The sequence below is a fragment of the Oncorhynchus nerka genome, linkage group LG2, assembly GCF_034236695.1.
Source record: "Oncorhynchus nerka isolate Pitt River linkage group LG2, Oner_Uvic_2.0, whole genome shotgun sequence".
NCBI lineage: Eukaryota > Metazoa > Chordata > Actinopteri > Salmoniformes > Salmonidae > Oncorhynchus > Oncorhynchus nerka.
In genome coordinates, this window is record NC_088397.1 from 42300754 (window position 1) to 42324924 (window position 24171).

Below are 24171 nucleotides of genomic sequence, written 5' to 3' on the forward strand. Positions count from 1 at the left end.
CTTGCTGCTATGTTCAACACACACACATCCTCTCTCTCACACACCAGCCCGCTGACCAAACCCAGTGCTTTTATGTTCTGGATTTCTATTCAGATTGCAACATGTTGGTTGATAACGACCTGGGCTTTGTCAAATGTCCTCTCCGCTCTAAGCCATGCCTAGGCCTGTTCACTTACCATGCAGTGATTATGCTCTATCAGTTATCTGATTACAACAAGCATGTTGGAATGCTTCCTGAGGTGTGTGTGTGTGTGGCAATTGTTCCTGTGTGATTATGGCTCTGCCAGCATGTGTGTGTGAGCACTGTGTTTGTGTGGGCAGTGGGCACAGTGTATTATGTCTGATGGCCCATCCTGAAAGGTAGCTGATAGCCAGTGCAGATGAGGAGAGAAACAGCAATAGAAACCTCTCAAGACGTCCCCACACATCAAACATTTAAGGGCTACACTACCCAAAGTGCCAGAGAAAAGTGCCAGAGAGCGGAACATATTACCAAAGGCACATTTAGCAACAACAACAAAAAGGACATGGCCAATACTATACCAGGCTTATGCTGTTATCTTGAGCGAATCACACCCTAAAGAATGTTTGATTCGGAAGAATACCACAAGCTAAATGCGTACAGTGTAAGCAAAACCAACCAAGCTCCAGGCAACAATTTACATTACCATTAATGTTGTAATTAATCTAGTCTAGTAGGCTACCAATATTGCATAGTGAGCTAATTAGCAGTGGCATAAAGTACTTAAAAATACTTGAAAGTACTACTTAAGTCGTTTTTTGGGGGTTTATATTTTTGGGGGACAACTTTTACTTTACTACATTCCTAAAGAAAATAATGTATGTTTTACTCAATACATTTTCCCTGGAGCCCAAATATAAAATAAAAAAACATTTTGAATGCTCAGCAGGACAAGAGAATGGTCCAATTCACACACATCAAGAGAACATCCCTGGTCATCCCTACTGCCTCTTATCAGGCAGACTCCCTAAACACAAATGCTTTGTAAATTATGTCTGCGTGTTGGAGTGTGCCCCTGGCAATCCGTAAATTAAAACAAGAAAATGGTGCCATCTGGTTTGCTTAATATAAGGAATTTGAAATTATTCACACTTTTACTTTTCATACTTTAGTATATTTTAGCAATTACATTTACTTTTGATATTTAAGTATATTTAAATAAATACTTATAGACTTTTACTCAAGTAGTATTTTACTGGGTGACCTTCACTTTTACTTGAGTCATTTTCTATTAAGGTATCTTTACTTTTACTCAAGTATGTCAATTGGGTACTTTTTCAACCATTAGGCTACTCTGTAATTGCATGCTAGTAGTTGTTTTTGGGCATTAGCCTACACAAGTGGAATAAAGCAGTCTACTGGGACAACACTATTCTTCATTGACCAATATAAAGCCTATGTTATACTGCCAGACCGCATAGTAGTCTAAATACAAACAGACAGTAGCCTAACCTCTCTCTTGTGAGCTACTTTAAAGAATGAATACAGGAATCTATCTGAACATTATCATGAAATGCCCATGGCAGTCTTTCCCCATCGAACGCGCGGTACTGTGACTTCTGGAACGAGTAGTAACACAATCTATCAAATTGAAATGGACAATCATCCTTCTTTTCGGTCCTTCCTCCCTACACCTTACGAACTGGTGTAGCGAACACTGTTGCCTCTTCAAATCCCAAGTGGCCAGCCAGCAACATACAAGTAGGATTGAAACATTGTTGAGATCTAGTGCAGCAATCAGTATGATGTGTTCATTTTCTAGAATCTGGGCAACATTTGTGGAGCCAGCAACGGCAAAGAAGAATTGGTTACAGTAATGCACGATAATGTAACGGTAAAGCTATAGACATGCCTTCTTGGCACCCTCCCAATGCCGCTATCCTCACTGCTCTGAAAATACCTCCTTTCTTTCCGCTGTTTCATTTGAATCAATCGAACAGAAGACCTCCACCGAAAACGGATCGCATTTGTAAAATAATGTTGTACTCACCGACTGTTACTTGGTTTTCATTAGTTCCAATTTCACTCACTGGGATAAGCCTGCAGCAGCGTTTAGCGTCTTGTAGCTAGCTAACTAGTAGCGACACAGAAGAAAAGCCACCGTGGCTGGGCAGGCAAGGAAGCTCTCGCAGCTCTGTCGCTAGTTGCCGCCCCCTGCAGATATGAGAACGCCCCTAGCGAGAAGTCACTTCTCGAGTTCGGGTCTGCGGATGAGAAAAAGAGAGGAGGAGACCCGGGTAAAATGCAGACAGACAACACACATGGAGTGCAGTGGTGGAGAAAAAAAGTACCCAATTGTCATACTTGAGAAAAAGTGAAGATTCCTTCATGGAAAATGACTCAAGTAAAAGTGAAAGTCACCCAGTAAAATACTATTTGAGTAAAACGTCTAAAAGTATTTGGTTTTAAGTATACTTAAATATCAAAAGTGCATGTAATTGGTCAAATATACTTAAATATCAAAAGTAAAAAAATATTTAAAAAATAGAAATCATTTCAAAGTCCTTATATTAAGATAACCAGATGGCATTGTTTTCTCATTTTTATTTATTTACGGATAGCCAGGGGCATGCTCCAACACTAAATTACAAACGAAGAATGTGTTTAGTGAGTCCACCAGATAAAAGGCAGTAGGGATGACCAGGGATGTTCTCTTTATAAGTGTGTGAATTAGACATTCTAGTTGCGCAGCTCGAATGGAGCCCCACAGTGGACACCCTTAAAACCTAGCAGTCAAACACGGAAATGGTTCCAAACGTTTTTTCACCGTTCATTTTATCCATTGCGGGTTTTAGAAAGACTACAAATATGGGCTGTGTTTTGTGTAGGAATACCCAGGCTTGATGTTTTGATAACGTGTCAATTTATTTTATCCCTATATTCCACTCTATTTACTCTCAGATTCAAAAATGCTAATCAAATCAAAGTAGACATCATGCAAGACTACAAATCCCTGCAAGCTCCTGCACATCATCTACTAGCTACCTTGATCCAAAGCTAAATATATATTGAACATTTTAATTTACTGTTCAATATTTCATTTAACTAATATTTGTCTTATTTATGCATTTTGTATTTTGTCTTCTACAGAATACTATCCTAGTAGCAGTAGCAGTCAGATATTTATGTGCCATGAATACTTTTTTGCGAAGAACCTATATAGCTAGCTAGCTACCTAGATGATATTAGTAACACTCTTATTTGACCAGATCCTTGTCTCCTTCAGCCAGTGGATGTCTTTATTTAATCCCTTATAGTGTTCTGCCAACACTATGAACAAGGTGAAATATAATTAAATTCATGGTGTCAGAATGCCCTGCTGTGTTGAAGCAATTCATAATTAACTTGTTGACATGTTGTCACATCTGCTCCTGCAACGCCCTCTACTGCTCATCCTGTGTCTACTTGACCTGCCTGTGTCTACTTGACCTCTCTTCCTCTCCCTCTCTCTCTCTGTGTGATTGTGTGGGTGGAGACAGGTGTGCTGGAGTCAGAACAGATCCCCACCAGCTGCAACCTGTTCCATAATAAAGACCTCTACAAATACTCAGTCCTGCCACTTCCACACTGCCAGATCGTAATCTCTGCTCAGTCAGTCTACGGTTCTAGCTGTTTGTTACTATTCAGATCCTGTTATCATGTTGTGTCTGTTTTCCTTACTTGACGCTGTTTTCCTGTCTGCTACAGTTCTGCCCGCTCTGACTCTGGTCCCTGTCTCCAGTCCCACATCTCATCATCCTGCTACTCTGTCCTGGATTCCACACTCTACTACTCCATTGGATTCCCCTCCGGACCCGCTTTCCCTGTCCCAACCCCTCTCGCTCCAGCCTCAGCACCTGGTTTCCTGCAACCCACCTGAACTTCCCCTGGCCTGCACTCCATCTCCTCCTGAGTTGCAATAAAATACCTTGGTTACTTCATCCCAGTTTCCTTGTCTGAGTCTGCTCTTGGGTTCCCCTGTTCCACTCCACGTCACACATGCTCTGTTGCAGATTCAACGCTAGATTAACCAATTGCAGAATGTATCCATAATCATGAGTGAATAAGTATATTTGTAAGTCGCTCTGGATAAGAGCGTCTGCTAAATGACTTAAATGTAAATGTAAATGTAATATTTACTTGACAAGAATGCACCTAGTAACCCATCAATCACATTAAGAGGACCACAATGGATATAAGTCCCAGACTTTGTGTTATCCTTAATGATTTTACTCATGTGCATGTGTCACAACTCAAGTTGTGTTATTGTTTTTAAATGGTCGAATTAATACACTAAATTCCAACAATTACATTGTTTTAAAGAAATCAAATTAGTAAACAATGCATACATTACTTTTATACATAAAACATCTGAATTTATGTAAATATTAAATGATTTATTCCTCAATGCCACAAACCTGGGACATCGAAGAACATTATATGAACTATTATTACTATCCTAGAGCGCACAGATTCTTCAGATTTTCCATTCTAGGAATTAGACCAGCACAAATAACACAACATGAAAAACAGCATATTGGGATTTTGGTGGGTGAGTTATAAATAGAAAAGCTGGATGCTTAAGGTAGGTTTAATATAAAATACTAGGTCAACTCCATCAGAATGAGAAACACACTTAATAGACTCAAAACAAAGAAGCCGTGCCTAAACGTAGCCATATCAACACCCTTCTTGTCAAGGTCCATGTTGCTACTGTCAATTGTGAGCAGCACATGTACCACTGCATTCAGTTTGAACCCCAGAATGAGGACAGCATTAAACAGGTGGGGGGGGGAAAGTATAAAAAAAAATATATATAATATTTTATACAAGACTTTTACACTTTGTCACTGAGTCTAGATGTTATCAAATCAGAAGAACAAGTAAAGGAAGCAGCATAGTGAAAAGGGTTGAAGGTAGGGCATGTTTATTCGAGATAAGATGGAGAGTTCCAAAGTGTCAAAAATTGAAGGACCATGGTGCATTAAAGGCATAGTGTGGAATAAGGGGTAGCTAGAGAAAAGGTTTCCCATGGAATAAACTTAAAATGGGGAGCTGGTTTGCTTCTGCACCCCTTTTAGGTAATTGTCACAAAAACCTGGCCCATGTCCAGTCATACTCGAGGTCTCAGCCCGTGTCCCTCGACATTATTCCGTCACAGTTGCAGCATTCAAATCGTGGTCATCGTATATCTGTGAATCACAACATTAAAGGCGATGAGTGATCACAGCATTTCCTCAAATTGAGTCCATAGACAATACAACTTAAGCATTGAGGACAGCATTTTATTGACAACCCTGGTGGTTTACACTGTGTGTGAATGATGGAAGAATCTTACCCCAGCTGTAGGTTCATGTGAGTGTGTGTGGTCACTTAGGCCTGCACATCAACCAGGACTGGGATCATTGGAAACTTGGGATGCTTGCGTTCAAAGTGTTCCTTGCAAATATTTGGATCTGCATCTATTAAGGTCAAGAACAAAATTGAGAAAGTTCATTTGTGGCTTAGATTGAATTTAAAGTTGACACATTATAACCTAAGCAATATGATCCAACAAACTTCTACCTTTATAAAACACTGACTGTACAACCCAGGCCAGTACAATAGCCTTCACATGGAGAGGAACCTAACGGTACATACAGTACCAACCAAACTACTCACCGACAGATCGGGCAGGTGTGGACCAGTGCTGCCTTGGCTGCAGTCCTTTGGTTTGCAGCTGCTCCCTTCTTACCTTGGCATCAGTCAACAAGTTCAACTTCAACTTAAGAGTGGAGCAGGAGTTAGATATTAATACCCCCCCCCCCCCCCCCAATTGTACCCATAGTTCAGAATAATGACTTAAATGGGTGGACAGCTCCAGATCTTAATGGCAGGAGTGTGAATAAGCTTTTGTTCCAGCTCAGCCCCATACCTGATTACAAATCATAGCCTATCGCCGTGATTCGGTATGTTGATTATTTAAGTCAGGTAAAGCAGGGCTGGGACAAAACCCTTTACACACTCCTGCAATGACTGAACCAGACCAAATCAGGAGAATAGTGTTTCAGGTTGAAACAGTTGACCTAGTTGAGAGGTGATAAGTCAGGCACAAACATTGGTTCTGGAAAAGAGAAGGTGCAAATAAGATTTGCAATTTGGCATCAATAACGTGACAGTAATTCTACCTAAAAAAACAGTTAATTTAAAACCCATCATAGCAGGTAGGACTAAATAAGGTTACATAACCTTGCCTACTAGATATACAAATGAGCTGCTGTCCAGAGGGTAACAAGGGAAAAGGGGATACCTAGTCAGTTGTACAACTGAATGCATTCAACTGAAATGTGTCTTTTGCATTTAACAGCAAAAATATCAATGTTTTCCTGCAGTAAAGTATGCACACTGTTGACTCGAGAAGATGAATCAGTTAATATCTGAAACCTCTCAAAAAGCCAGACTAAAATAATACAGCTAGTTTGTGTAGCTACAGGTCAAATATATTGGTAAAAGTCCCCTTGTCCGAGAGAGATTTAAACTGTTATTAAAACGTCACGCCAGAGCAAGCCTAAACAAAACACAGCCCTTATTTGAAGTGTTTATAAAATCCACTATGGATCAAATTAAATGTGGAAAAATGATTGGAAATATTTCCGTGTTTGGCCGCTAGGTTTTATGGGTATTATGACTGTGGTAGACTATTGACCACAAATATCACAGTAGCCACTAATTATTTAACAATCTGGGCAACTTTTCTTCTAAAACATATTACAATATTGAATAAATCAACCAAACCATATTACACTTTTGAATAATGCAACAATCCACGAGCATGTGCAGACAAGTAAATGGTTTATTTTCTCGTCCGTACACATTCAATTTGCTAACAATACATAGTGCAATAACTCAATTCACCCTTGCAGTCTTTAAACAACACCATTTTTTAAAAATTGAAGGTTAAAGCCTACAAAACACAGTTGACTCTGATACAGATTCTACTTCTCGAAACAAAAAACTGTTTGGAGATCAAATGCTTCATCAATGAGAAAATTTGCAGAATGTCAGCTAAAATCCATTTAGCTCCATCTCCTCCCACTATGCATACTGACCAGCTCAAATAAACAGAACCATGCTACATGGCAGACCAATCCGAACTCATCTCTCGGAATGTCCAGCCCACTCATTTTCTCAGCCAATCATGCATAGCAGGAAGTTTGCACGCTTTTTCTGTGGTTAAACAAACTAGGCTCGTAATTTAACAATTTTATTGGTATTTACAGATGGCATACATGTTTGTTTTTAAGGCACATGAAAGTTATCATGTTCCAGAAGGCATTTCTGCCCCAAAAAAATGCATTTTGAGGAGAAAATAAAAGTTTACGTTCAAATGGCTCTTTTGTGAAGTAGTGACGCGTGACATACACCTAGTTTCCTGAAACTAGTCACATATTTGGTACTGAGTGGAAATGCCAAAAAGATGCTTTACATTTATACATCCAGTGAAATATATTTCTCAATATGTATAGTGATCAAGTAATGTTAGCATATCAATAATGAATGTATAACCCTCTTTTACAAATATAAAAGTACAGTAACATTACTACACTGTAATGGTTTTCTTCCTCTTCTGACGAGGAGTAGGACAGATCGGACCAATATGCAGCGTGGTACATGTCCATGTTAATATTTATTTGAACTGAACACGAAAACAAAATAACAAGAGAACGAACGTAAACGAAACAGATCTGTCTGGTGCAGACACAGAGACAGAAAACAACTACCCACAAATCATAGTGGGAAAACAGGCTGCGTATGGTTCTCAGAGACAACGATAAACAGCTGCCTATGATTGGGAACCATACCAGGCCAAACACAGAAATAGAACAACACATAGAATGCCCACCCCAACTCACGCCCTGACCAAACTAAAATAGAGACATAAAAAAGGAACTAAAGTCAGGACGTGACACATACACTGTCATTAATATTATAATGCAGGCTACACAGCTAGGTAACATTAGCTAGCTAGACAAAATAATTGCTGCATCCTCACATAAACACGCTGGCAGTAGCTGAATGCTGACGTTTAGCCGAACCATAGCCAGATAGGAGCTCTTAGGCTTAGCTACCATATTAAAGTTACATTAGAACAAACCAGGCTTCATTTTGTCAATATCATGGAAGTCATTTCATGAGGTTAAAGCAAATTGAGACTAAAAACTTTGACAATTCCCTGGGGAGTTGCTTCTTGCCTGGATCTCGTGGCTCAGTGCAGTCAAGCAAAAAATGAAAAATACTTGAGATTTAAAGCTATGGGGACAATATCAGAATTTAAACAGGTTGTTACTACAATTTAGGTAAAGATTAAATAAAACAAGTCAACTTACTGTTGAGTTAGAATAGTACGATACACAAGGTGCAATTTCGAAACTTAGCTGTGCATCAGCAGTTTTCCTCTTGTTATACACCGAGTCCACATAGACTGATCAGGTGAACCCAGATGAAAGCTATGATCCCTTATTGTTAAATCCACTTCAAATCAGTGTAGATGAAGGGGAGGAGACAAGTTAAATAAGGATTTTTAAGTCTTTAGACAATTGAGACATGGATTGTATGTATGCCAATGGGCAAGACAAAATGGGGCCTTTGAATGGGGTACACTGCTATTGGGTTTCTCACTCTCAACAGTTTCCATGTGTATCAAGAATGGTCCACCACCAAGGACATCCAGCCAACTTAACACAACCTTGCTAAGTAATGAAGTCAACATGGGCCTGCATCCCTGCGGAACACTTTCGACGCCCTGCAGAGTCCATGCCACGACAAATTGAGGCTGTTCTGAGGGCCAAAGGGAATAGGATTGAATCAAACAAGTCAGCCGTGACTTGGGAGGAGGTACATGGACTGTCAACAGGAGTTGATTGTTGACTTCAGGAAGCAGAGGCGGGAACATGCCCCAATTCACATCAACGGGACTGCAGTAGAGAGTCAGCCGTTTTAAGTTCCTCGGTGTCCACATTACTAAGGACTTGACATGGACCAACAACATCACCACTCTTGTCAAGAGGGCGCAACAGTGTCTCTATTTGATAAGGTCGGCTGAAGAAATGTGGTATTCCACACTGGGTCTTATCCAACTACGACGTCCTGACCGGTTGCATAATGGCCTGGTATGGAAATTGCTCCGTCCACGACCGCAAGGCCCTCCAGCTGGTGGTGAAGACGGCCCAGTACATCACTGGGACCATTCTCCCAACCATCAGGGACATCTACTCGAAACGGTGCCTGAGGAAGGTCCGCAGCGTCATCAAGGACCCCACACACGCTAGCGATGAGCTGTTTACTCCCTTACCGTTGGGCATACAGTATTGGAGCATGAGGTGACACACATCCACACACGTGCGTGCACACACACACACATTCATGCTACACACAATCAACTCCTTTGTTTTGCTGAAGTTGAGGGATAGGTTGTTGTCCTGGCACCACATTGCCAGTTCATTTACTTCGTTCCTATTGGCTGACTCGTCGTTGTTGGTTATCAGGCCTACAACCATGGTGTCGTCAGCAAACTTGATGATGGAGCTGGTGTCGTGCAAAGCCACACAGTCGTGGGTGAACAGGGAGTATAGCTAAGGACACACCTCTGGGGGCCTGTGTTAAGAGTCAGTGTGGAGGTGTTATTACCAGTCCTCACAGCAGTGTCTAGACCCAGGGCTCTGAGCTTGGAGGGAACAATATCATTGAATGCTGAACTGTAGTCAATGAACAGCATTCTCACATAGGTGTTCCTCTTGGGCTCTTTTTACATCTTACAGGTTAAGGGAGACCGAAGAGATTAGTTGAAAATGCACAGAATGTATACATTTACACAGGCCTACACACCTATTGTGAAAAATGGATCATGGATAAGAATGTAACATTTTCTGACCTAAAGAAAGCAAACATCTGCATATGAGGACACGCTCTGTTGGCACATCATGTGTGCTTGGCGAGCTAAACACTGAGACCAAAATCCTGACTTGAGATCCGTGCTCTTCTTTCAGACTTTTGTATAAATCATGCATTGAGGTCAATTTGCAGATTCATACCAAAACTAGCACACAAGCTACGTGTGCAGATCTTAAGTTAGGATTTTTTCCCTGAATTAGGAAAAATGTCTGCCTTGTGGTTAATATCATACTGCACTACACGGCTAAAATACTGCATATCTTAGCAGTCTTACTACGGATTTGCTGAATCTAGGTCAATGGCTTGACAGAGCAAAGTCACCCCCAGCCTTCCAACCACTCCTCGTCCCATACTGTTCCGACAGTACACACCCAGCCTCTCCTCCTCCTCCTTTCCTACACCCTTAACCTCCTAACCCATCCTCCTCCCATTTCCATCATAGTTGCTAAGGGTTTTTAGCCATTTGTAGACGGTTTAAAACTTCTTAGGGATCGCCCCCTTTTTTTCAATTCTAGCCTAAAATTACATACCCAAATCTAACTGCCTGTAGCTCAGGCCCTGAAGCAAGGATATGCATATTCTTGGTACCATTTGAAAGGAAACACTTTGAAGTTTGTGGAAATGTAAATTGAATGTAGGAGAATAACACAATAGATCTGGTAGAAGAAAATAAAATGAAACAAACCAGTTTTTTTTTCACTACCACCATCTTTGAAATGCAACAGAAAAGTCCCGGATCTAGTCATCACTCTGGTTCCGATGGTGTCCACAAGAGGGCAACGGTGTTTGTGAAAAGTTTCAGACTGCATGACATTTAGTGTGAAGTCACCCAGGTACATTTGGGCAAATTGTGAAGGACTCATTTAAATTTTTCTGCAATAATGTCGTCAAATCTGTATACCTGGACTTTGATTTAGCTTTTCCAATATTATTAGCCATATTGTAAGTTCAACATTTGCAAAACATCCAGTCTTCATAACTTCGTAACTCTCCATATTCTTTCCATTTTTGTCCAAAACGAAAAGGCTTGCTGTTGCACAATGTTAGAATACTCCCGTAAAGCCCAGCTCATTGGCCATCTAGCTAGCTTTTTTTGACCCCGATTGGTGCTTATTTGACAATGTTACAGTCAATCAAGTGAAGACCACCCGCGTCATCAGCGCGCCATGAAGGCGTCGCTCTCTAACCATGTTTGGTGTCCTATAGGCTATACTACACTCCTAATGATATAGTGAAGTCTGGTTACATTCTAGGATCTCTGAGCAATAAATACGAACGTAATTTGATGGGTTGAAACAACGTTTAGGGTTAGATTTTTCACAGATTCCTTTCTTCGCAAATTGAAAGAGTGGAAATACAAAATCGAGTGTGCATGCTATATGGACCCTTTTAAGATATGTAAAAATGTTATCTATGTTATCTAACAAAACGACGCTTCATGTTATCTCTGGGACGCTTTGGATGATAAATCAGAGCAAGATTTCACCTTCAGAGTTGAATTTATCAAACCTATCGCAGTGAAAAAAGTGTTTTGTTGTTAGGAGCTCTCCTCAAACAATAGCATTATAATAATAAGTAGCAGTAATAGCTACTGTAAATTGGACAGTGGTGTTATATTAACAGGAATTTAAGCTTTCAGCCGATATAAGACACTTATATGTACCGACATTTGTTGTGTCTCTAAAAACTGTGATAGTGACACACAGCGCTGCATGATTTACAACATCCCTGTTGACGGGACGCCTATCCCTTAAAATTAAAACTTGTTAGGGACTAGCTCCCGCTGTGGGGATCAAATCAGCGAAATTTCAAGTGCGCCACGTATAGTTTTTGATAAAACTCAAACTTTCATTAAAATACACATACAAGGTACTGAATTAAAGCTACACTCGTTGTGAATCTAGCTACCGAGTCAGATTTGTAAAATGCTTTTCGGCGAAAGCATGAGAAGCTATTATCTGATAGCATGCACCCCCAAAGTACTGCAACGCCACTTAAAACGACAGATTTTGCGGTAGCCGGCGCTACCCAAAACGCAGAAATAAAATATAAAACATTCATTACCTTTGACAAGCTTCTTTCTTGGCACTCCTAGATGTCCCATAAACATCACTATTGGGTCTTTTTTCGATTAAATCGGTCCATATATAGCCTAGATATCGATCTATGAAGACTGTGTAATCAAGGAAAAAACTGAGTTTGATAACGCAACGTCATTTTTTAAAATTAAAAAAGTCGACGATAAACTTTCACAAAACACTTCGAAATACTTTTGTAATGCAACTTTAGGTATTAGTAAACGTTAATAATCTATCAAAATGATCACGGGGCGATGTATATTCAATAGCTCCAAGTCCTGATATCATGTCCAAATATTTCTCAACCAAAATATCCGGTCGGAGAACGGAAGAAATGCACTGCCTCGTGTCCGTTTGACCAAGAAACAAATCGTAGGCAAATGACAAGACTGTTGACATCGTGTGGAAGCTGTAGGTATTGCAACCTCGGCCTCATTTAATGTAGTTCCCATTCAACAATGGGTTGAAGTGGCGCATGGATATATTTTCCCATTTTCAGTGATCAGATTTTCCTGTGCTTTTCAATGAAACGCACGTTCTGTTATAGTCACAGCCGTGATTTAACCAGTTTTAGAAACGTCAGAGTGTTTTCTATCCACACATACTAATCATATGCATATACTATATTCCTGGCATGAGTAGCAGGACACTGAAATGTTGCACGATTTTTAACAAAAAGCTGCGAAAATGCGCATAATCCTTAAGAGGTCTGAACATGTTTCATTTTTCATGACATCATACAGTGGCTGGGATGTTTTTACACACACAATAAACAAAACACAAACTAGGATATAGAGGGCGAGACGGTAGGGCTACATCAGGTTCACACACACACACGTCTGGTAGTTTAACATAATTTAACATTAAAAACACCAGTGGTTGTCGGAGATGGAATGAAGGTCAGCAGAGATGATGACTCCAGCAGCGATGAGCAATGGGGGACACAGCTTGCTTAAAATGCATTTAAACTGATGTTGAGTTAAATTAGTTTTTATACGCATGTACTGCAAACAATCTTTGAAACACGTCACATCAATAAAACTGCATCTGTAATTATGCAGAGATAAAATGCATACAATTAATATAATACATGCAGGCCGACCTTTGTGATTTTGAGACTGATTTATCCATCAACAAGTGAATACAATTTGCCACATCATCTCTGGGTGTCTTCAGATACACAAAACTGATTGCAATGAGATGAACAAGACTGATTGTAGTGAGATTGCAGGACAGGTGGAATCTGAGAGGACAGACAGACAGGTTGTCTTCACAGTTGTCCTGGATGATTTTATGTTAATTCAGTGTCAAGCGTAGGACTATCTATAGCTCTCGTTTTACATTACAGCAAGACAAATGAGATTGTTTTTGTCACATGTGCAATTTACAGAAGGTGTAAAAGATGCAGTGAAATACTTGTGTGCTAGCTTCCTCAAGCACTTTAAACAAGAACAATAACACCAATAATAAGAGTCAAGTAAAAAAAAAGAAGCATGTAATAAGAAAACAGTCTCTGTCCCAGTCAGACCCCTAGTGTCATGTCTGTGTGTAAGATGTCATCAACAAGGGTCAGTAGTGTAATGACATGGCAACTGGAGTTTGGTGCAAAATTCTGGTTGGTTGCGAGGATTTCTTCAGCTATTTGGTATTGCCTGGATGTGTTTGTGGGTGTGGTTGTTAGATGTCCCTAAAACTATAAACAGATTGTGATCAAGCATCCTCTTTTGCTTTCGTTATATGTTCACCGTAGAAAAGGATGTTAATTAACCCTTATTTTACAAGCTAAATTGAATTGACACATGCTGACCATGGCTCTTTAAGGGTTAGTCTGGTCAAATAGGATCACTTTGTAACTTTTTAGAGGCTGGAGGACATTTCTGTCAGTTGGTATATAAAGTGTGCTTTTTCAATCCAGGGGAGGTCAGCCTCCTGGGGAGACTCACTGTGTTTTCCAATCGCTGGCTGGCAGACTTAAAGGATTTAATAATATATGAACTGGTCTGGAATAGGGGGGATAGACTTCATTATAATGTCATTTCATCAAGTTTCTGTTTGTAATGACAGTAATTTCAACTATATTCGCTTGCTGAAGTAAATCAAACCTCACTTTGGTATCACAATATGTTTTTTTAGCTGTGGTTTTATAGAGGATATTTTTCCTCAGACTCAGGGAAGACGAGCAAGTGTAAGATAAATCACATAGTTACAAAAGTGCAATGGCACGATCTCTGAACTGATTGTAACAGACTCATTTACCAAATGGTGTTTACTTCGCTTAGGACTGGAGAGAGCTGCAATACTAGTGACTCTCCAGCAGAGGGCAAGATGAGATGGTTTCACCATGGCCAAAGAATACATGGATAGATAATTTACATATCGCTTGCTTTGTTGTCCAGGGCTGAAGATATTTGCATAATGCAGTTTTTTTTCCCTCTTCACCTTTATTTAACAACAAGTTCTCATTTACAACTGCGACGTGGCCAAGATAAAGCAAAGCAGTGCGACAAAAACAGCAACACAGAGTTACACATGGGATAAACAAACTTACAGTCAATAACACAATAGAAAAATCTATGTACAGCGTGTGCAAATGAAGTAAGGAGGGAAGGCAATAAATAGGCCATAGTGGCGAAGTAATTACAATTTAGCAATTAACACTGGAGTGATAGATGTGCAGACGAGTATGTGCAAGTAGAAATACTGGGGTGCAAAAGAGCAGAACAAAAACAAATATGGGGATGAGGTAGGTAGTTGGATGGGCTATTTACAGATGGGCTGTGTACAGCTGCAGCGATCGGTAAGCTGCTAAGACAGCTTATGCTTAAAGTTAGTGAGGGAGATATAAGTCTCCAACTTCAGTGATTTTTGCAATTCGTTCCAGTCATTGGCAGCAGAGAACTGGAAGGAAAGACAGCCAAAGGGGGTGTTGGCTTTGGGGATGACCAGTGAAATATACCTGCTGGAGCGTGTGCTACAGGTGGGTGTTGCTATGGTGACCAGTGAGATGAGATAAGGCAGAGCTTTACCTAGCAAAGACTTATAGATGACCTGGAGCCAGTGGGTTTGGCAACGAATATGTAGCGAGGACCAGCCAACGAGAGCGTGCAGGTCGCAGCGGTGGGTAGTATATGGGGCTTTAGTGACAAAACAGATGGCACGGCACTGTGATAGACTGCATCCAATTTGCTGAGTAGAGTGTTGGAGGCTATTTTGTAAATTATGTCTCAGTCAGGCTGCTCAACTGAAAATAATTTGTTTTGACAGTTACTCTAATGAATCTTTAAGAAGTGACTTCCTGTTGGTAACAGCAATGTAAATCATGGTCTTCTATCAGTTACTGCATCTGCAACTTCCTCTGACCTTTTGTAACCTTCTGTAACTTGTCCCAAAGCACTGCTACTGCAATATTGATCGGTCTCACTACTTTGCCAGAAGTATTTACTTTAATAATCCAAATAAATCACTTAATCTTCATTATGATGTATATCAGCCCTTGGTTCAATACTATTTTCAATCTTTCAAATACTTTTAGCGTTTGCTTGGGTCTCCCTGCAATACCAGATAGGCAGGGTTTTCCATTTTGGAACTTTTTTTATTGGTTAATTAAGCCGGGCAAGATCAATAAAACACAAATAAAGTATTTTACATTTTGATTGTGACTTACATTTCAGCATTGTGTTTCATGTTTATGAATTGTACTATATATTTGTGAGTTGTAACCCACACTACACATTTACATAATGTTATCACCTATCTGTCTCTGTATCATTATCTGCTGCCTGTTTGATCTTGTTCATTGTCCGTTTTCCATATTTTAGGTTTTGAGCTTCAAATCTTCAAATCGTTTTTTGTTGTTGTTGGAAACTGCAGAGTAAGCCTCGGTTGTCTGATGTCGTCAGTCACAGCCCAAATGTAGCTGTCAGGCTAATAAACATGTCAGATTTTTGGATTGGTTTTCTCGCTCAGACCTGTCAGAGCCAGTCATGATTACCCACCAGTGTGTCTCTACAAGAAGACTAGCAAAGTGTCATGCTGTGAGTGACAATAGCAACGGGATGGAAGTGTGTGGCTCCTACAGTGAGGCCTACTGTGATTGTCTCTGCAATCTATTTATATCTTCACAATTTCTCATCTCTGTGTTCAATGATTTGAGGGAGTGTGCCATTGTCATGCTGACTGCAGGAAAGCGGTTGCCAGAGAATTTAAAGTTAATTTCTCTACAATAAGCCGCCTCCAACATTGCTTTCGAGAATTTGGCAGTACGTCCAACCGGCCTAACAACCACAGACCACATGTATGGCGTTGTGTGGGCGAGCGGTTTGCTGATGTCAACATTGTGAATAGAGTTTCCCGTGGTGGCGGTGGGGTTATAGGCAGGCATTAGTTATGGACACAATTGCATTTTATCGATGGCAATTTGAATGCCAAAAATACAGCGATGAGTCCATTGTGAGGCCCTTTTTTTAAAGGTATCTGTGACTAAATAATCTGTATTCCCAGTCATTTAAAATCTGTAGATTAAAGCCTAATGAATGTATTTAAATTTACTGATGTCCTCATTTGACCTGTAAGTCAGTAAAAATCAATGGAATTGTTGCATGGTGCGCTTATATTTTTGTTGAGTATAGATCAATTACTTCACTGTCCATGCGTCTCTTCGGCCACTGGCGTTCATTGACCAAGTCCACTTTTCAAGTTAGTGCTTCTGTTAAAGTAAAGAACATCAGTCACAGTCAGGTCATTTCTCTTTGAGTCATGGTAGTTTTGTTCGGCAGTATTGGTGTTAAGACTCGGTAAACTAAACAAAAACAGTAAGGTTAGTTACATAGTCATGTAAATGACAGTTCTGCTCTGGTGGAAATCATGTCGTTTTGGGCCTGCGTCTGTGACCAGAGCTGAGGGAGAGTAGAAGTCTGCGGGAGAATGCCCATAGATGACAGTGTAATATATTTACACAAGTATACTATACTTAACCCGTGTGTGGTGTTCAGGTCTGTGGGACCCATTTTCAATGTTTACTAAAAGAAAAATGATACAATTAATACTTTTTTCCGCCTGAGGCTCATTTACCTTGGCTCATTTTCTGTGAAGAACATGTAAAATAATACATTTTCATTGGGTGCACACTGTGTCCCAATGTAGGTGAAAACAAGTACAAATGAAACAAAAAGGTTTGCTGTGTGCCTTCACTCTGTCTTCCTCCTCCCTGGGCCTGCTTTTTCAACATGGACAGGTTCTTGGTGCTGTCTCCTTGCATGTCTGCCTGTCTCCTGCTTTACTCGCACTCTTTACCCTTTGCAGTATGTGAAACCACACAATGTCTTGCGGGAACCTGCACAATGTTATTACAATACATTATTTTTGATACATTGTATAAAACAAAATCTGTAATTTCCCACACTCTACCACTGTAAGGTCTGCTTCCAACTCACACTTTCAAACATGTAGATCCCCTGAACACAGCCCACTTTCCAGCCTACTTTCCAGCCCACTTTCCAGCTCACTTTCCAGCCTACTTTCCAGCCTACTTTCCAGCCCACTTTCCAGCCCACTTTCCAGCTCACTTTCCAGCTCACTTTCCAGCTCACTTTCCAGCTCACTTTCCAGCTCACACTCTCAAACACATAGATCCCCTGAACGCAGCTCACTCTCCAGATCCCAATCACCTGAATTCTGATCTCCTGTATGTCATTATCACACACCATTTATTTCAGTTCTTTGCACCCCATCATTGTGAGATATTGTTTTTTTTGTGACACACTTCTATTCGGAGCTCTTTTTTCCCGTAATTTGATCCTCCCGTGTATGATAGTTTTTGCCTGCCTCACTAACGACGCCTTTTGCCTATTCCCTGCCTGTACCTTAGCCGATTGGATTTCACGTTATCAACCTATTGCCTGATCCCGGATGACGTTACTAGCCTTTTCCCTGCCTGTACTGTTGACTTTTTGGACCCCCTGTGTATGACCTTCTGTCTGCCCCTGGACCCAGCTACCTGCCGCCTCCTGTGGTCTTTTACAAATAAACACCTGCTGCACCCTGCACTTGAAATCAGCTCTCTGTCTCCCATCGAGGTCATTACAAACCCAGCCAGGTGCAAATTGGAGGGGGACACAACAAATAAATTGCTTTGCATGTGTAGCTCCTTACCACAATCAACCAGCATGTCAAAAATTATCTCTGCTCAGAGTGCCTTGGAAATCATTTTTGCAGAGAGAGAAGCTACCGTGGAAGGAACTTCTTCCACTTTGGAAGATGAAGAATTCTCTGAATATGAGGATCATGTCTGACAGTTCCTGCTTCCTTCAGAGTCTGACAGTGAGTTGGAAGAAGAGGATGAGATTTACCCTTAGCCAGCCCCAGGACCAGCCCGTCAGCAGCCAGCCCCAGCCCGTTAGCAACCAGCTCATCAGCAGCCTGCAAGAGGAGAAATATGGATGTCAAAAAATTGTGAAATTGAATGGTCTTCTTGCCCAAGGAATGAGACTACATAGCTACCAACGTGATAAGGATGCAACCAGGACCGACGCAGATGGCAGTTACTCATGTGCAGGACATAAAGTCTTCTTTTGAACTGTTCATCCGAGACACCAACCAGAAAATCATTCTGGACTGCACTAATTTGGAGGGAAGGCGTGTTTTTGGAGAGCGATGGGGTTCTTTGGAGTTCTTATCCTTACTGATGTTTTCAGGTCCAATGACGAATCCACAGAATCCCTGTGGGATGCAGAAACTGGCAGATGAACTCCTTCCATGCAACAATGTCTCTGGAAAACTTCCACATTATTTCCAGGATTATCCGCTTCGATAACCAAGACACCAGACCAGCTCGGCGGCAGAGAGACAAGCTAGCTGCACTGCAATCAGGTCAGTGTGGGACATGTAGGTGGACCGCCTTCCCCAGTTTTACAACCCTGGGCCCAACAGTACTGTTGATGAGCAGCTTATGCCATTTAGGGGCCACTGCCCCTTCAGGCAGTACATACCGTCTAAACCCGCAAAATATTGAATCAAGATCTGGGCCTGCCTGTGATGCTGCTTCATCATATGCGTGGAATTTGCAAGTGTATACGGGGAAGCCAGATGGAGGAGCCCCTGAGAAGAACCAAGGGATGCAGGTTGTCCTGGAAGTGACACAGGGACTCCGTGGCCACAACATCATTCAATAACTTTTTTACTTTGCGCAGCTGGGACAGGAGCTCCTCAAGAGGAAGCTGACGATGGTACTTACAGTACGAAAAAACAAGCCAGAGCTCCCACCTCAGCTGTTGAATACACAGAACAGGCCTATCAATTTCTCTAAGTTTGTGTTCACGGCCGACATGTCCCTAGTGTCCTACGTGTCAAATAAAGACTAAAATGTGGTACTCATGAGTACGCTGCATAGGGATAGGAGAAACTGTGGTCAGGAACATCAAAAATCAGAAATCGTAATAGATAACAATGCCACAAAAGGACGGGTAGACAATTTAGACAAGCTGGTGACTGGCTACATCTGCAAAAGAGATACCCTACATTGGCCACTTGTGATATTCTTCAACATCTTGGACATCTCGGGGTATAACGCGTTTGTCATCTGGATGGCGTTGAACCCAGATTGGAACAGAGGGAAGCTCCAGAGGAGATGGCTCTTTCTCAAGGAGCTGGGCAAAGCATTGGTAAGACCACAAATCCAGAGGAGGCAACATGCCCCAAGAACCCCAGCTTCTGAAGCCATCGTGAGGAGGATTTAGGAGGAGGATGCTGGTGCCCCATCAGAACCAACAACTCCAATACCGGAGTGTGTGTGTGTGTGTCTCTGACTCACCTACCTTGGCTGAAACTATATGTGAGTGAGTTGTTAGAAAAATTCCCGAATTAAGTGTTTTCATCATTCTAGATTGCAGCCGGTAGCAACAACAAGAAGCACTGCAATGGGTGTGGACCTAAGAAGGACAGAAAGACACAGTACACATGCATCAAGTGCAAGAAATACATTTGCAACACACACACAGCAAAACTCTGTCCCTCATTTGGTGTGATCCTTTGGTGTGGTGTGATTACATGTGATCGAGCAGAGGTAAATAGCAAATGTGAACCATGTGTGCTGTCTATATTACTTGTAATTGATACAAGTCACCATCTAAGTATTAAGTATTTTTACGTAAACTTATGGCTGTATTGTTTTAAAAACCCAATAATGTTGTGGGTCCATCAGACCCGCCGCGCACATTGGGTGAATAACAAAAACATGAAAACCACGCAAGGGTTAACACTAAGGGAATCTTGATTCAAACTTTTTTGTCACAGTGAAACATTGGGTGAATAACAAAATAACAAAAACATGAAAACCCCGCAAGGGGTAACACTAAGGGAATGTTGATTCAAACTATTTTGTCACAGCCAGACCACAAAGCACCAGTATGACATTAAATTCTAGCAAAGACACATGCGCAACCGTATCAGCATTTGTCTGAGAAACAAGAGGCCTGAACAAGCATTGTGTGTAATTTTAGTAGAAGGGGGCCAAGAGGACTAAGATATTTACATACAACTCTTAAATCAATCGGAGAAAGGTCAAATAAACCTCAACGGATTGGCTATAATATCACACTGCACTACCGTATGTAGAGTGAGATTTTTGTATTGAAAGCATATAGCTCACCCAGTGGTGGAATTAGGTAAGTACAATTTTTCAATACTGTGTGGATGGAAAAAGTGAATTCATAATTTTAAAGGAATTACACAGATAAGCACTGAAAGACAGTGAACATGCTAATCCACTATCCACCTGGCCACCAATAAAAAAAATGCTGCCCATATATTAATAAATCAGATAACATAATGCTTTACGGATTAGTACTGGTACAATACATAATCTAGTCCACAGGGTGGTGCTGGTGGCGCTTTACTAAAGTCGGAAGGAGCTGGGCTGCAACAAAAGCCTTCACACACCACGTCCCTAAAGGACCCGAGTTACCCAGAGGAAATACTGTAGTAGGGCTTCCCTTTGCCATCTTCGTTTGTTTGCACATTTCACTATAGCCTACAGATTCCAATAGTTCTGATCAGGAACTAAGGTGACAGCATTGCAATGCTGCTTTAGTGGTTACATCCACATGACAAATGGTGCGTGTAACACAAGCAACCCAGCTACATACGCTGTTGTTGAGATGTGTTTACATCATGCTAGGTTATCTATTAAGGAATCCTAATTATCTCCGAGAGCACAGCCTACACATCACCCTTCTAATGCGTGTTAATGATGTCGCCAGGCAGCTTCATATTACAACATGCTTATGTTTAGAACACAGCTTGTAACGCCTTTACATGTAGGTTGTACTCTCTGTCTGTACTCAGCTGAGGTGATTATTCTAATATCAATTTCCCAATGTTTTGTTTGATGAGTAAAATCAAGCAAAATCAAAACGAATACTTTCATCACAGGCTGTTTCTGTAACCCAATGGATCTATTTGAATTATTTTGAGAAGGAAATCAATTTAGCAGGAAATGATCAAATATAGGCCTACACATAGAAATAGAACGTGCGTCCCCATTCAAGTAAATGATGGCATAATGGGTGAATTGGCAGCCAGTTTGAGTGCACCCATAGGAGCAAAGCAGGATGTAAAAGCAGGAAGTGTACCCATCAATCTGTGCTGTGATTTCATGAGTCAACTTTACTGACATGACACAAAATACATTCCATTGCATGAGCCACATCAGTTAACACCATTTGAATGAACAGTCCACATTACCATGGAAATTATTATTATTATCACAATACCAGGCAGCCATTGCGAGTGTCCCCATAGATGCGGTAAAGGAGTCAATGGAACGCTGACCGTTCCAATGACCAGATTGGCGCACATTCAACACATCTGTTCTAACAAAGTGTATCTGTCACATTTGTCATGATTTATGTATTGTAACAGGCCCACAATGTGGTTACTTAAGTCTGATTTGGATATATTTGGCGGTTTTCACTGCATAACATTTAGAAGTTGTCCCTTTTCAGGTTTAGAAGAAGTGACTGTTAAATTCTAACTCCCGTTCGTATAAGGTGGTTAGCATAGCTAGCACACAGACATGTGGTGGTCAGTCGTTTTTAACTCTAATTCAGTTGATTGGTGATGATGACATGAACATGGGTTGGGGTTGACATCCATAAAAGCATTATACTCAGATTTGTACCTCAACTCCACCACCCTGACCCCAGACTCAACATGCCACTCTTAGATCAGGGTTAATCTCTGCTCAGGATATTACTACAGTATAAATGAATAGTGGGAGAGGAGAGCTGGCTAAAAATAGCAGGAGATTTGGTCCGGCTTCAACAGCAGCCATTGTTCGTTACTTTACATAATACCCACTGAAGTGAACCCTTATTGTGCTAACCCAAAGTAACACCATAAACCATCTAATCGAACACATCTGTATGTGTCCATAATGTTCACTTGCATACACCCAGTAAATATAGTTTATGACATGTGTTCAGTAAATATAGTTATATGCAATAAAAAGTCGTCACATTTTATTTACAGTGCATTTAACATGTCTCAATACACTTTACAAAGACAACAAATAATACGCATGCTTGATAAGTAGGCACACATGCACCTAAATACACATGTAATAGCTATCCCAGTTCTACAGTAATTCTCTTATATTGTAGGCCTGAGGCTATCTAAAGATTTGTCCACAGAAATAGAAGCAATGTTTCTATGACTGGTCAGTGATTCTATTTCTATGGCTGTGTCGCTTGTTGATGACACTTTAGTAGGCTCGTGTCACAAGACTGACTCCTTCATGTGCATGTAAAATGGGATAGACACTGTAGATAGGCAAACACAGATGCCCACTGGACCTTTACCAAGTAAAGGCTTACGGTCTTAGTAAGCCATGCAGCATAATGCACACGTCAGCAGACAAGCCAAATGAGGCCTGAACCTGAGTTTCCAATGCAAACAAACATTCACAGTTTCAGTTGGAGACAAACCCAGTGATGCAGGCAAGATCTTTCACAGAGTCTACTCTGTAATGAAAATAGAACTACGCAGACTATTAATAATCTTAGTTTGATAAAGAAATTGTAAGTAAGACAGATCTAAAAGACTGTATATAACTGTTTAACTGTGTAAAAAAACATTTGGTTAAAGACAACGGGGGCTCTATTTGAACAAACATATAAGGCAATGGTAAACCTAAGCATTGGCCATAGAGCTATAGGTCTAGGAGTGTGCCAGAAATATTTTTTCTATTTTCACAACAGGAATTATGAGCGCAATAGCTGGCGGTGGCATGAAAGGGCTGGGTATCACGCCTTGACCTTAGTTGTCTATGTTTTCTGTATTATTTTGGTCAGGTCAGGGTGTGACGAGGGTGGGTATGTGTGTTTTTGCTTGTCTAGGGTTTTTGTATATCTATGGGTTTTTTGTATGTCTAGGTAAATGTAGGTCTATGGTGGCTTGAATTGATTCCCAATCAGAGGCAGCTGTTTATCGTTGGCTCTGATTGGGGATCCTATTTAGGTTGCCATTTTGGTTTTGTGGGTTATATTGTCTATGTCTACTTACCTGTGTCAGCACTTGTTGTTATAGCTTCATGGTCATTTTTGTTATTTTGTTAGTTTGTTTAGTGTTCTTCGTTTCATTAACTAAGAATGTATTCATATCACGCTGCGCCTTGGTCTCATCAATACGACGAATGTGACTCTGGGTTTTGATGAATAAACAAGTTGTAGGTGTGAAAAGGGCTTGGCCACTCACTTATGAAACGCCGTTTAGGTCTTTGCGTGTCAAAAAAGATACCCGTCAAATAACACTATTTGACGCGTTAAATAACACTATTCTATTATAGAATGTTGTGTGTGCTGAATTTGCACATGCAAGCCAAGCACCACCAACCACTACGTTGGTAATAAGGCATTATTTGTTCGACCGAATGGGAAAACATCTGTGTGAGCATTTGAATTAGAAATAAGAGTAGGATCAAACGAGCAGGATATATATTTTTTGCAAATATCTTTGATACAGATGTTATTAGAAACTCCTGTGGTAGGTAGCTAGCTTTAGCATGGTACCGTCCTAGCTAGCACCAATGCAACCAGCCTGAAAACAATGACCAGAAACTGCAGTAATTTTCAATATTCTTAGCAATGATTTAGGAATCCATGTGAGTAT

General features: G+C 40.8%; 1 protein-coding gene across 1 annotated transcript in view; it reads right to left on the minus strand.

Annotated features, from left to right (window-relative positions):
- Positions 1-2127, minus strand: part of LOC115135419 (protein phosphatase 1 regulatory inhibitor subunit 16B) — a 140529-nt gene extending 138402 nt beyond the window's left edge. The window contains exon 1 of the mRNA XM_029670101.2: positions 2013-2127. The gene's annotated coding sequence lies outside the window, so the exon portion shown is untranslated. The remainder of the gene's footprint in view (positions 1-2012) is intronic.
- Between the last annotated feature and the right edge of the window lie 22044 nt (positions 2128-24171).